The sequence below is a fragment of the Panthera pardus genome, unplaced genomic scaffold (genome assembly GCF_024362965.1).
Source record: "Panthera pardus isolate Hobbes unplaced genomic scaffold, ASM2436296v1 HiC_scaffold_13, whole genome shotgun sequence".
Classification (NCBI taxonomy): domain Eukaryota; kingdom Metazoa; phylum Chordata; class Mammalia; order Carnivora; family Felidae; genus Panthera; species Panthera pardus.
The window spans coordinates 24,778,066-24,792,341 of record NW_026526688.1 but is presented as its reverse complement, the minus strand read 5'-3'; positions in this window follow the sequence as shown (position 1 = coordinate 24,792,341).

The following is a 14,276-nucleotide window of genomic DNA, read 5'->3' as shown; positions in this document are numbered from 1 at the left end:
GAAAATCGCGATAAAAATGCCCTATGTACTAGCGATCCCGTTTGCCTGTGCTATTAGGAACTGTCCTTATGAATTTGTAACTTCTAGATGCTTCCCTGTAGCAACACCTTTTTAACCAGTATAAATTCAACAGGCATTTTCTATCAGAGAAAGGAAATGTCATCGAAGTAATAGATACAGTATCAATTCAATTGATTCTAATACACAAAAATGCTTAGGTCTGTACTTAGTTAACAATTTGTGAAACAAAATATTAAGCTGATTCTAAAACACTCTGCTCAAGACAGCCCTAGACAGAATGTATTATATTGCTTCGAAGAGCAGTCAGGAAAAAAGTCCTAATGCTAGACCACAGAGAGGTATTTTAGGGGGATAAATACAAACAACATAAATTACAGTGTTAATTTCAACTGGAGAGATTTAGTGACAGTGAAGGGAGGGGGTAAGACTTCTTTACTCATCTTTTCTAAAGCACTCTCTTCCCTTCCCTCCCCTTCCCTGCCCTGCCCTTCCTTTTATTTCTTACCCTTTCTTTTTGGGGTAGATTTCTTTTGCAAACTGAAATGAAATATTATCAATAATGCTGAACTCCCGGCCGTCCCTTTGCTTGCCCATCTCTTTCCTCCCCTGAAGTTGCATATTTTTGTCATGTACTTCTCCTGTGTACAACATACCCAAATAAGTTTATTATTGCTATGTATACTTTTGTCTATATATTTTATTAAAGTATAATTAATATACAGTGTTATATTAGTTTCAGGTGTACAATATGATGATTCGAGAATTCCACAAATTACTGAGAGTTCATCATAAGTGCATTCTTAATCCCTTTATCTACTTTCCCAGTAAATTTATTACTGTTTATGTATGTTTTATGGCCTTAAGTGGTATGATACTGTTTTTATTCTTCTGCATTTGTTTCTTTAACTCAACATTCTACAAAATTGTTATGGACGAATATATTTTATTTGTATATGTTATTTATATATAAATGTCAGGGTGAGCTTAATCATCCTTTTCTTCAGTGATGGACAGTGTGTAGCCTACACATTTTTGCTATTAGTCACAGTGGTGTGGTAGCCATGTTGTATCTGTCTCCTTGTTCATACACGTGACAGTTTCTCCAGAGACACGTCATGACTAGGGCTAATTCATGAGGCACATTTGTGGAAATTAATACGCATGTATTCTTGATGCAAGAAACCCCATGTGGAAATTAATACGCACGTATTCTGGAGGCAGGAACCCCCACATCAGGGTGCATAACTTGCTGTGCACAGCAGAAGACAAATTCACCCTTCCATGTTATCCTTTGGCTAAGTCCTCTTATCTCAGACACAATTTGGTGGCTCTGGTCATCTAAAAATAAAATCACTTGGTCACAGGGAATGAAATCTACAGATTTCTCTTCACCATGTTTGTATCGGTTACACGGTCTTCAGTACGGTTTAATAGCTTACAGTTTCCCACTTTCAAAACTTCTGTCTTGCCAATTGCCTTTTTTTGGTCCATTTGACAGAGGTGAAATTGTATATTGTTGTTGCCATAACGAATCATTTCCAAGACACTTGTGAAAGATAAGTCTGTTCATGGATATGCCCAGATTTTGCCTGGTCTTTCTCTTTGTAATGGGGCTTTTTTGCTTCCCATAAAGAAGTTTTAAATTTTTACCATGCACATGTTTATCAGATCTTTTTTATAGTTTATCCTTATTATGTAGACTAGCTGCCATAATCACTTGCTGCCTGGAGTGTGTGACAATTCTGGGACTCTGCAAGGGGCCGTATCAACCCGTAAATCGCCATGTCAGGTTAGACAATCTCCATGCCCGTCTCTCATCCAAATCGTATGAACTCTTTCGGTCCTCACAGTCATGATAGTACATATGGTGATCATTTTCAGTTCAATACAATTGCATCAATAATAATGAAATATCTAGCTACCTACCAGTGAAAACATAAAACGGACCACAGTAAACCAAAGATCAGTAACAGACGAATCAAATTTTATTTTTTTTATTTTATTTTTTTTTTGTTTTTTGTTTTTTGTTTTTTTTGCAGTTTCAAATTTTATTTATTTTTTATTTATTTTATTTTATTTTATTTTTTAATATTTGAAATTTACTGTCAAATTGGTTTCCATACAACACCCAGTGCTCATCCCAAAAGGTGCCCTCCTCAATACCCATCACCCACCCTCCCCTCCCTCCCACCCCCCATCAACCCTCAGTTTGTTCTCAGTTTTTAACAGTCTCTTAGGCTTTGGCTCTCTCCCACTCTAACCTCTTTTTTTTTTTTTTTCCTTCCCCTCCCCCATGGGTTTCTGTTGCGTTTCTCAGGATCCACATAAGAGTGAAACCATATGGTACCTGTCTTTCTCTGTATGGCTTATTTCACTTAGCATCACACTCTCCAGTTCCATCCACGTTGCTACAAAAGGCCATATTTCATTCTTTCTCATTGCCACGTAGTATTCCATTGGGTATATAAACCACAATTTCTTTATCCATTCATCAGTTGATGGACATTTAGGCTCTTTCCACAATTTGGCTATTATTGAGAGTGCTGCTATAAACATTGGGGTACAAGTGCCCTTATGCATCAGTACTCTTGTATCCCTTGGGTAAATTCCTAGCAGTGCTATTGCTGGGTCATAGGGTAGATCTATTTTTAATTTTTTGAAGAACCTCCACACTGCTTTCCAGAGCGGCTGCACCAGTTTGCATTCCCACCAACAGTGCAAGAGGGTTCCCGTTTCTCCACATCCTCTCCAGCATCTGTAGTCTCCTGATTTCTTCATTTTGGCCACTCTGACTGGCGTGAGGTGATATCTGAGACGAATCAAATTTTAAATGTAAAGTGTCAATTATGAAGATGATGAAGAAAATTATAGGTGAATATCTTTTTCATAATCTTTGCAATTCAGAAATTTTTAATCAAATTTTAGAGGTAACTTGGAGATCATAAATAAATCATAGATTTGAATTCATGAAAAAAACTTTCATATGACAGAGCACCATAAAAATCAAAATAAACAAAACTAAGGAAAAAGATGATAAATTTTCTGAGACAGATATGGCATACAAAGCATTAATATTTTCATTACATAAAACTCTTTACAAACTGAAAGAATATACTTAAATGTCAACAGAAATATTAATAATGCATAGAACAAGCTGTTATTAAAGAAGAAATACAAGCTGTTGATATTCACTTAACCTGTCTTCAGGAAACTGCACATAAAAACTGAGGTATTAATGTCTTGCTTACCAGATTAGGAAAAAATAAGGATTAATGAGATTATATAAGGTATGACAATTAATAAGGTGGTTTTTAAGCTCTTAATACAATTTATATCATACAGTAAACGTTCACTTAACAGTAGTTATTTATTGATAATGTCAGATGAGGATATGAATAAAATAGTACCCATATACATTACTGTTGGAGGTGTAAATTGGTATAATTTATGTTTTAAAAATATACGCTTGGGGCGCCTGGGTGGCTCAGTCGGTTGGGTGTCCGACTTCAGCTCAGGTCATGGTCTCACAGCTCATGAGTTTGAGCCCCTCATCAGGCACTGTGCTGACAGCTCAGAGCCTGGAGCCTGCTTCGGATTCTGTGTCTCCCAATCTCTCTCTATCCTCCTCTGCTCATGCTCTGTCTCAAAAGTAAACATTAAAATATATGTATATGTATACTCTGACTGCAATGTAGAATGGGTTGTTAGAATTGTATGCAAGATTGAGTGTATTAAGGACTTTCATGAAGCCAGTGTTTATGCTAGCTCTGAATTGGAAAGAACTCAAATTGTTGTGATTAGAGAATGTGGTTAGATTGTTATATATCAAAGAACTGGGATACTAGAAGCTGTTATAAATGATACTGTATATCAAAAATCTCCTTGATACATTTTTGAGTTGGAAACAAACACTGCTTACCAAAGAGTAGAGGATATTATCTTCCATTTATAAAACAGTTTATTACACTTAAAATATTTAAATATATTAAAATTAATATATATAGGGTCATATAAATTTTGTGTAATATAATATTAAATGCATAACATATAAATGTATTTAAATAAAAATTAAATATATATAATAACTTTATATATATAATCTAATCTATTATATATATAAAATCTTATCTATTATATATCTGTATACATATATAATCTTATCTATTATATATACATATATAATAATAAGATAAGATAATAAATCTTATCTAATATATATATATATATATATATATATATATATATATATATATAAAATCTTCTTAACTGAACTAGTTTTACATGGTAAATTGCAAAAAGAAAACTACTTTGGGGCACCTTGGTGGCTCAGTTAAATAAGCGTCCGACTCTTGGTTTCAGCTCAGATCATGATCTCACGGTCTGTGGGTTTGAGCCCTGCACTGGGCTCTGTGCCAGAGCCTGCTTGGGATTCTCTCTCCTCTCTCTGACCCATACCTGCTTTCTCTCTCCTTCAAAATAAATAAATAAATACACACACATACAAAGAAAAGAAAATTACTTTGTTTTTCCTCAAACCACTGCTTCAGTCACATTCTATCAGCTGTTCAGTGGCTTTGGATAACATTTTTGACAGATTTTGAATGCATGATTCTAGTTCGCATCAGCAAACAGGTGTCATAGTGAACATTGAAATAAAAAGGAGTTCGGTAAGATGGGACTACAGAGATAACGGCAAGAGTAAGGAAGCCAAGAAGTGATGAAGCACTTGGGGACTGCCAGTGGTGGACCCCGTTACCAGCAACAGTTATGCCTTCAGACGTAAGATTTGGGAGTTGTGACTTGAGCCCTTGAAGCAGGAAACCAAACTTTAGCTATGGGGCTCTGCCAGAGTTGTCACCATGGGTAAGAAAACACAGGCATTACCCAGACATCCCCAGTAGAGGGTATAAGTGAAGTGAAAGGGCTTAAATTCTCTTTCTTTCTCTCTCTGATGTCCGGCTGGTGTGGTGCCCAAGCTGGACGGACACAATCAGAAGTCACAGGATACGGGGGGCCAAAGAGATGCAACGTACTGGGGTCACCATACTGGGCAAGGAACAGGGCAGGAAAGAACCAGAATGGATCAGAAAGTGCAAACCTAGAATAACCAGTATAATATAGCTTTTGGGTATATTTCAGACAATAAAACAGTATCATTTTCAAATTTAAAAGTCCAGTCTAGTCTATAGAAAAACTTGAGTCACACATTTAGCCTAAGGCCACTTCCTTTCCACCCCTAGAGGCCAGCAGTGGCCATCACATTGACAGTCTTTTTTTTTTTTTTTTCTCCCCCCCACCCATGGTGTTACCTCTGGCTTCTCTAGGGATCGGGCAGGTTGTGGGGGTTATGAATAGAAGAAACAGGATTTTTTTTCTCAATATTTTTCTTGTCCTTACTTGACTGATAAAAGCTTTCTGTCATGGCAAGCCTCCAAAATGATCATTCATTTATGGGCTATTTGTGGGATCATTGGATTGGGGACCTTCACATCATGAACTGTGATCTTCTACATGGACTATGCACTCTCCTGCTGCTGTTTTGAGATGTCCCTCAGCTTCTGTCCTCTAGTGATGTCAGAAGACTGGTGGCTTTCTATATAGATCACTCATCTGAGTCATCTTTTCCTCTATTTTAGAACTGTAAGTTATAGAAAATTGATAGTAAAGCAAATGATTCGTGTTCATAGAAATGCAGATTGTGTCCGGTTAAGTGTTATTGATTACTGCCCTCTGGATTGTTGCCAGTTTTGCATCTACTAAGCAAATGAATTTCAACATTTTTGTTGGGTGTCTATGTTTGTCTGTTCTTTGGATTCTTTTTTAAACCCGTTGTGACCACTTACCAATTCCCTCGTTAGCAAATGTGCTAAAATCTTTGATACGTGTTTATTTTACGTGAAAGCCACAGTTTTACCTTTGTTTCTTTAAATATCCTTTATCAAAATGTTCTGACCTTTCTTTCCTAGTATCTACATGCTCCACTGCCTGGTGGAGAGGTCCTTTCTAGATGGCTTACTTATCCACATCCAACAACTTCCTCCCGGTTTATGGGAACTCAGACACCCATGACTTATCCAAAGGCGGAAGTACAGTGATGCTAACTTCTACTCTCTCTCCTCATTCTGCAGTTCAGAAGAGCTACAGACAGGTGTGGGCCAGAGAGGGAACTATTCTCATGGTTTTCTTAAAGACATGCATAATTTCTCAAGCTCTTTTATCTGTTATCTTTTTTTTTTTTTAATCTCACGGAGAGGGAAACAAGAACACTACAGAACTGTTTATAGCTTACAAATTCCTACAATCACCCCACCTCTGCTACCTTCCCCAGTTATTTAGTCCTCCTTTTGATTGGTTTTCAGGATCAGTTTGCAATTGTTGCAGATTGCATTCCCTGGGAAGCAGGCTCTGGTAAGAATAGTATGCAAGGTTTTTGGGAGTGCTTTCAACATGTAGGGTGGAGTGAAGGGAGAAGGATTTGGGATAGAGAGGGGTTTAACTATGATGCAGTCACAGCAAAGCCCTCCACAGATTCTTTGGAGGGTTCCAAAGCTTCGAAGGCCATTTCGAGTTGTCCGAATTTGACGCAAGAAGGCCAGTCGTTTTCAAACCTTCATCAGCCTATGATGGGATATGGGTTGCCTCTGGGAAGGAGAAAATATCAACTGTGTTTAGCCAAGTACAAGTTGTGGAGAGTAACCAGATTACCATACCCCAGAATTAGGTGGAATGAGTGTTTTGGTCTTTGAGTGGGAATCTGGTCCGGGGTCAGGGGCGGGGGTGGGGGTGGGGAAGAGTATATATCTGCTCATGAATCCTAGGGCAATATACTTAACACCTTGTGGTGTGTTAATATTAACGTGGAGGCATTTGTTTGTCTATGTTCACAGCATCCTTGGGACTTTACCCCATAGGTATCAGATATCAGGAACTGCCTCACTCAGCATGCAACTATGAGTTATATACATACATAGGTGAGTATGTATATAATGTTTTAAAGCGTATAGAGATATTTGAAAAGAAAGTATTACCACTGGGTGTCTCTAGGTAGTGAAATTTTCTTGCCCTCTTTTTTTTCCTTTTAACATTTTACATATTCTTGAATTTCTTGAATTCTGTCAGTAAAAACTCAGCATGTAGAGACTATGAATTAAAAAAAAATAAGCAAGCAGACAGACACACAAATAAGAAAAATAAACTCAGAGCCCACTTTAGTTCATGAAAGAAAGCATTAAAATACATTCAATAGCTCTTGGCTTCAGGTGAAGACATCACCTCCACTGCTTCTGGGCAAAGAAAGAAGAAATCGAACTGCTGACACCATGACTTCTGTGGTAGAATGGGTGCCTCCATCATCATACTTGCCTGAAAATTGATTCTACATGGAAGCAAGTTTGCAAAAACAATTTTACATGGGTGTGTTTGATCCACACGGTCTATGTGACATGTCCACACCCTAGTTTTATGTCTCTATTTTCAGCATGCAGGATTTATAAGGCACAGAAGTTTCCAAAATAAGGAGTATCGAAAAGGTGCTTAGTAACCAGAAAACATAACAAGTGACCATTACCATATATTTTCAATATAATTACAAAAAAAGTAATCTTTAATTAGAAAAGATAAAACTTTTGACGCTCATATCTAGACTTCTAACTTCCTATAAGCCTGTTGTTTATGCTTCAAAAGCGATTTTTAAAATACATTTGAAATATGATTAACCAGTAAAACCAGCCCGTGTTTACAGTACTGTTTCATGTTCTAAGGCTAGTTTTTCCCTATTTGGAAAGTAGGAATGCTGATATCTGTTATGAAATGTTGTTTGTATTCTAGAAAATGATTATGAAGTGACAGACTTGTAGTAGTCATTGGTTAAACAGTAATTGAGCATCATTAATGTTACAGGTATCCTTATTGTCAACGCTCTATTGATAAGAGTAGGGCAGACATTCTCTCTCTCTGCTAATTTTATTATCTACATGCATGTTTAATGCAGAGAAAAAGCGTTGACTATTTTCCTGTAGGCTTTTCTATCCTCGGATCTTTGGCATACATATTGTTATTCTTATATGGCATTTTGATCTTCAGCTTCCTGAGAATGTGTCACACCTACACACTGTCCCTGTCATTGGCCGTTCTGTTCTTTGTTCATGGAACATTTCCTCACAGTTATCCTTGCAATAAGTGTCAGCATTCTTTCCCCTGAACAATAACATCTCGATCATGAAGCACTTAGTTTACAATGAGAAGAAGATAATGCCCCTGAGTAAAATTTCTAAACTAATTAAATATCATTTTTTTTTAAAGTCTTAGAACTAAAATGTCCAAAGATCATACCCCGTGAAGATATTCTAGGGAGGCTTTTGTAGGATGGAGTATTCCTGGATTATATTCATCAAAGATGCCTCACTTTGTTTCACACAGAAGCCCATGTTCATCAAGTAGCTTTATAGAAACAACAGGGGCACGTGGGTGGCTCAGCCGGTTCAGGGTCCTTCGTCTCAGGTCATGATCTCATAGTTCATGAATTCGAGCCCCAACGTGGGGTTTTGTGCTGACGGCCCAGAGCCTGGAGCCTGCTTCGGATTCTGTGTCTCCCTCTCTCTCTGCCTCTCCCTCACTTGTGCTCTATCTCTCTCTCTGTCTCTCAAAAATAAAATAAACATTAAAATATTTTAAAAAGATGACATATTTAAGATGTATCTTTACCTGAAATCTTTCGTATTTCATTGATGAAATCGTATTTTGGCCGCCGCTGAAGTCAACAAAAGAAGGACTCGACAAATTAAGAATTACGTCTTGCTTTTCTCCTCTCATAACATCTGACACCTTGTATTAAACCAGGTGGTGGACAGTTCTCCCTTCACTATACCGTATGCTTCAGGAAGAGAGGTGTAGCTCCTGCCCGCAGCCTTCTCCCAGTCTCCTGGCACAGTTAAGACTATAGAGTTGACTCTAAAAAAGTGTTTGAGAAGCTTCCCTGAATTTAAAATGAACTACTTTCCAAATCCATGGGAAATCACTGTAAATATTATTTCAGGCAGTGTCAAATATTTCTTCACTCTCCTACTTTAACAATCCTTTCTCAGCTGTAGTTTGTTACGAGAAGGTAACCAGGGGTTGAAAATAGAGGTAAGATACAGTTTTCTGTAGATGTTCCTCCTAGCTCTTCCCATTTCTTTGGGAACACTTGATTATTTTCAGTGATAGCAAGTGACATCTGGACACTTCCACAGGGAAATTAGCTCTGTGGTCCCCAGGCTGGAGTTTTCTTCTATGTAATGAGACCACCAGGAGGTTACATCAGGCAGTCCAGAATCAAGACATGCAGTTTGCTTTCATTGGCTAAAAGAGCAAAATGAAGGCATACAACAGATCTGCTGTACCCAAAAATGTATTGGCCATTCTCGCGGGATCAGCACGATTTATATTTTATGAGCAGGAGGCAATTCAACATTATACCTACAATAGACTAAAATATTTTCCTTTTGCTATGTTTAATGGAGTGGGAAGAAAATGGGTAGTTCAGCTGGTATGTATGAAATTGAGCATATACCTGGGTTTGACTTTGGTGTGTGCCATTTTGGTGAAAATCATGAATTCCATGTGTCCTGGGGCAAAAAAGAAACTAACTCAAAGGATCAGATAGTAGGCAATATTTCCTCCACCCTATGTGGCAAGATTTTGAGATATTGGTATGCAATGGGTGGCGCTCTGATCAAGGTTGCATTCTAGAATTTCTACTGCATATATATGGGTTGTTGATTATAGGAGCATCTACAATGTTTTATATATGACGTATAAGTGTAGCAGTATGAAAATTTTTACTCTGAGGATTGTTGACATGTTTATACACCTGACCAGTAGGACATCCCGTGTGTACATTCACATAATGCAGGATACATGCCATAATACGTTCACTAAGCCCATCTGAATGAGGTTTTTTGCCTTATGATTGGTCACAACCATGAGAAAGGCATCATCCTTTCCCATGAATATAGAGACACTAAAACTGGACTTCTTACAGTAGAAGGATGTCTAGCAAATGGCATGCTTAACATTAAGGAATTGGAACTTGGGGGGAAGAAAGCAAAACCAAATTCTGATTTTACATGATGCAAGAAAATTTGATAATTTGAGAAAATAACACTCTGTGGTAAAGAAAGCACAAAAACTGATGCTTCGGTGGAGTCGTGGAGACATTGCAATGTGTGACAAATATGTAAGGGAATGTGTTGTTAGACATTCAAACTGCTTAAAAGCTTATATGTTTCAGGGAGTTTAGGGTAATGTCTGTGTTTTATTTATTATAACATTTCTTTTTCTTGTTGAAATTTCAGCAATCCTTGAATACATTTATGAGATATTATCATGATTCAACTGTTTTAAGAAAAAGCAGAAAAAAACGTCTCAGTTGTACCTCAGGGGACAAATCAAACCACAAGCTAACATATGGGTGAGCGGTTAGACTAACACCAAGTATGTTAAGCTGGTGAGAGAGAGTTCAGTAAAAAGTGAGTCCGAGAGGCAGTTAGGACTGAGTAAAGGATATACATTTTCAAATATTTTACTAATATCCTTTATTTCCCCCCAAATTAGGATTATCTGTATTTAAAATCTTGCTGTCTTATTTTGTATTCTTATTTTTTCACTTACCTGTTGACTCCTTAGAACTGATTTAGTGCTTAAATACATTTTTCCAAAAACCTACAAAACCATGAAGGTAAGTTTTTCGGTATCCAATATGGTGCTTTATCTCCATCACTAAATGCCACGTCTGCTTTATGAGCAGGTGGTTTACAACTTATTATAGTTAGCTCATATTAATATTCCATTATTTGAATTGTATTATTTGCAATGTGTTTATGAATTGCCTCACCGTCATTCATGAATTATATTATTTTATATTTATATAATCTGCAGTAAAAGTATTTACAATTTTTGTGAACATTTAAAAATACTTTAGATTTTAGATAGAGCTCTTTAAGCGAATTCTAACTACGAAAATTTAAGTAAACGTAAGGGAGAAACACTCACAATACAATTATTATTCAGGATTCTTGGTCTCAAACGTTGTTAAAAATAGATGATATTGACTGGGTTGAACCGCTGAAGAAGAGCCATACACATGAGGTTCTGTTATTGATGAAGGGCTACATGGTATTAAAGTGAAAGAGAAGGAACCGCTTCGTTGTGTTTCTGGGTGTCGGTGTTTGAACTCAGGGTTACAGACATCAAAGTCAGAAAGACATTCTGGATGAGAAATTGCAAACATGAACAGCGTGATCAATGTAGTGACTCGTGGTTACCTGGCCATAAGACAATACAAAAGAGGAATCCTTCTATTCGCTCTTAATAAATGGATTTTCTGCCTAGCAGTGATTATTGGGTCTTTAAGAATATTTTAGATAGAGGTTTTCAGGGCATTCAGCTACCATTGAAACCACCTCAAAAAATTGGCAAGATATTTGGCAGGAAAGATTGGGGAGAGGAAGTAGCTAGAGAGGAATAAAGAATTAGTATCTGTATAAAAACAAGTGTTTTTGTTTTTTGTTTTTGGGAATTTAGATTAACAAGTCTCCAGTGGGGCACTGTTGTATATCTTAAGCTGCACTAAAAGATTCTGGATTATATAGTTTTTACAGAGGTAAGCTATTTTTTTTTATTTTTGACTCTAGTGCAAACATTTTTAACAACAGATTCAGTCTGGTTTTGTCCATTGAAATATTTCCTGTAGTAATAGTAAGATAATCCTACCCTAACTGTTTTGAAGAACTTTGATGGCTTTAAATCAATCCATAATATATTTTTGATTTGGTACTATTTGTAATATAGATTTTTAAATTCATTCTCACGTATTTTGTTCTGTTTTCCTACCAATATATATGCTAATGTGTTCACATATATTGATAGAGCCTTAGCTCTATATTGTATTATTGGATTGATTTTTTCCTCCTTTTTAATTGTAATTTCAGAGTGTTTATAACAGTTTCCAATTACAAAAGTAGGAATGAGTAAATTATTTAATATGTACACTTTATGATTGTGGTGGACTTCTCCTAGTTTTGTAAATCTCCTTTTCTTACTGCATCTTGGATCTCATAATAATGATGTAGATGAATTCTTTTAAAAATATTGGAGTCACCCCTGAGTGGCTCAGTTGGTTAAGCACCTGACTTTTGATTTAGGCTCAGGTCATAATCCTGGGGTTGTGAGATCAAGCCCCCCTAGGTTTGGGGGGTTTGCACTGGGCTTGGAGCCTGGTTAAGATTCTCTCTCTTCCTCTCTCTCCCCCTCCCCTGCTCATATGCTGCACAAGTGTGTGTTCACATGCTCTCTTTCTCTCTCAAAAATATCGGAAAGTTTTTTAAAAATAAAACTGATATGTCTATAGTTTTGCAAGCCATCGGGCATTCCAATTCATTAGGTAAAATCTAGAGGTAATAAGATTATGTTATTAATGCTTTCAAACAATGAAAAAAGAAAATACAGAAATTTGAATCAGTAAATAACATTATCTAACTGCTGACTTTCTGTCTTTTCAAAACTGGGTTCATCCTCATTTACCTTTTAGCGAGATAATGTTTTTATCAAAGGCTATGTAGTTTTATTCTTGTAAATCTTTAACAAAAACACTTGGAGATCTAAACTTGAAGCAAGTAAAATTAAAGGTGCTCTGGGAACAAACGAGCTTTTAAAATACAATGTATAAGAAAGCATTGTGAAATAACAATTGGATTATAGAACGGCTAGTTCTGTATGTTATTACTAAATATAAAAATGTCACACTTCTCCAGAGTCTCTAATGCTACAGCGTTAGCTCACATGCAATCTGAACTCTTGTAAAAGGAGAAATGATGATCTAGGTCTAAAGCAATTTTTATGTAGTATGTAATTTTATTTACTTGTCATCAAAACCAGGTGTGTCAAATATTTATGTGCAGACATAGAAGCTTTCATGAATATTAATAGCCAGTGAGGTAAGAGAATCGAATTCAAAGTGATAGCATAAATAAAACAAAAGGGAAATTCTTGGGGGTAAATTAGAAAATTTTTATTTAAAAAATATTGCTATCTGAATATTCGATAGACAGGTGATTTGAAAGCATTTCTTTACACAATGACATGGAGAATTTATGTAAGTGAAATCTCAGGTAACAATATAGCTCCTTGCCGAAAAACCTAGAGCAGCATTTCCAAAGATATGGTTCAGTATGCTACTCTCTGTTAAAAACGGTTCTCTGCTTCAGTAACTGGGAGACATTGCAAAATGTGTCTCCACGTCGAAGTTATTCAACATGTATTAATCTTTAAGTAAAAAAAAATGTATGACTTTACTTGTCCAGTCGTTCTCATGGTTTTTCTTGTTCACTTCTGTTTTGTCCATGTGACTTTTTTTGTTTTACCCCCTTGCTTATATTTTGTGGAACCGGTGTGTAATGAAACATACATTTGAAGACACCAATTCAGTGTGATATGTCTGCATTAAGAGTCTTATATCCTAGTCTGGTTTTAGGTGAATATCGCCTATTTCCACAGGCTGATGTTTTCCAGAAAAATTAATTGAAGAAAGTGCATATTTGTAGAATATCCTCTACTCATGAAAAATAAAAGGCATATTATCATAGAAGAAATAAAGGATCAGTTTATCTTCTGAGTAACTATTTTAATCTAAGATTCACTTTATTAGAGGTCTCGATCTTTATAATAATATTTATTTACCACTATTTTCCCAGAGACTTCTCTTCTTCCTAAAATAAATGATGTTGTTACAATGGCAAAGCCTTTGTTCTAATGACACACACTTATCACATTTGACTATAATTTGTACTAAATACTTTTATTTATATTTACTTTAAAAAAAACCAATGAATATGCATTTAAAATTTTTACAATATATTGCATGTATTTTTAAATAATGCCAATAAAACTAATTTATAAAAGGATATAATACACTATTTAGAAATTTTATTGGAATGTAAATATTTTATTATAAAAATAATTTGACTAAAGTTATATTTTAAAATTAAAATGTACAAGATTATATTTTTGGAAGATATGCTTATACATCTTATAATTATATAGGGATATTAGCTAAACTGATATATATTATATTGTCTCAGAAAGTGAAGTTATGTGGTCAAAATTCATTCTTTCCTCTTGTTATCTGAAATATATGGCGATTATTTTTTTCTTTAGGTATAAAACTTTCAGCCTTTTAAAAAGCATAAAATGTACTATATAGGAGTAAAAATTAAAAA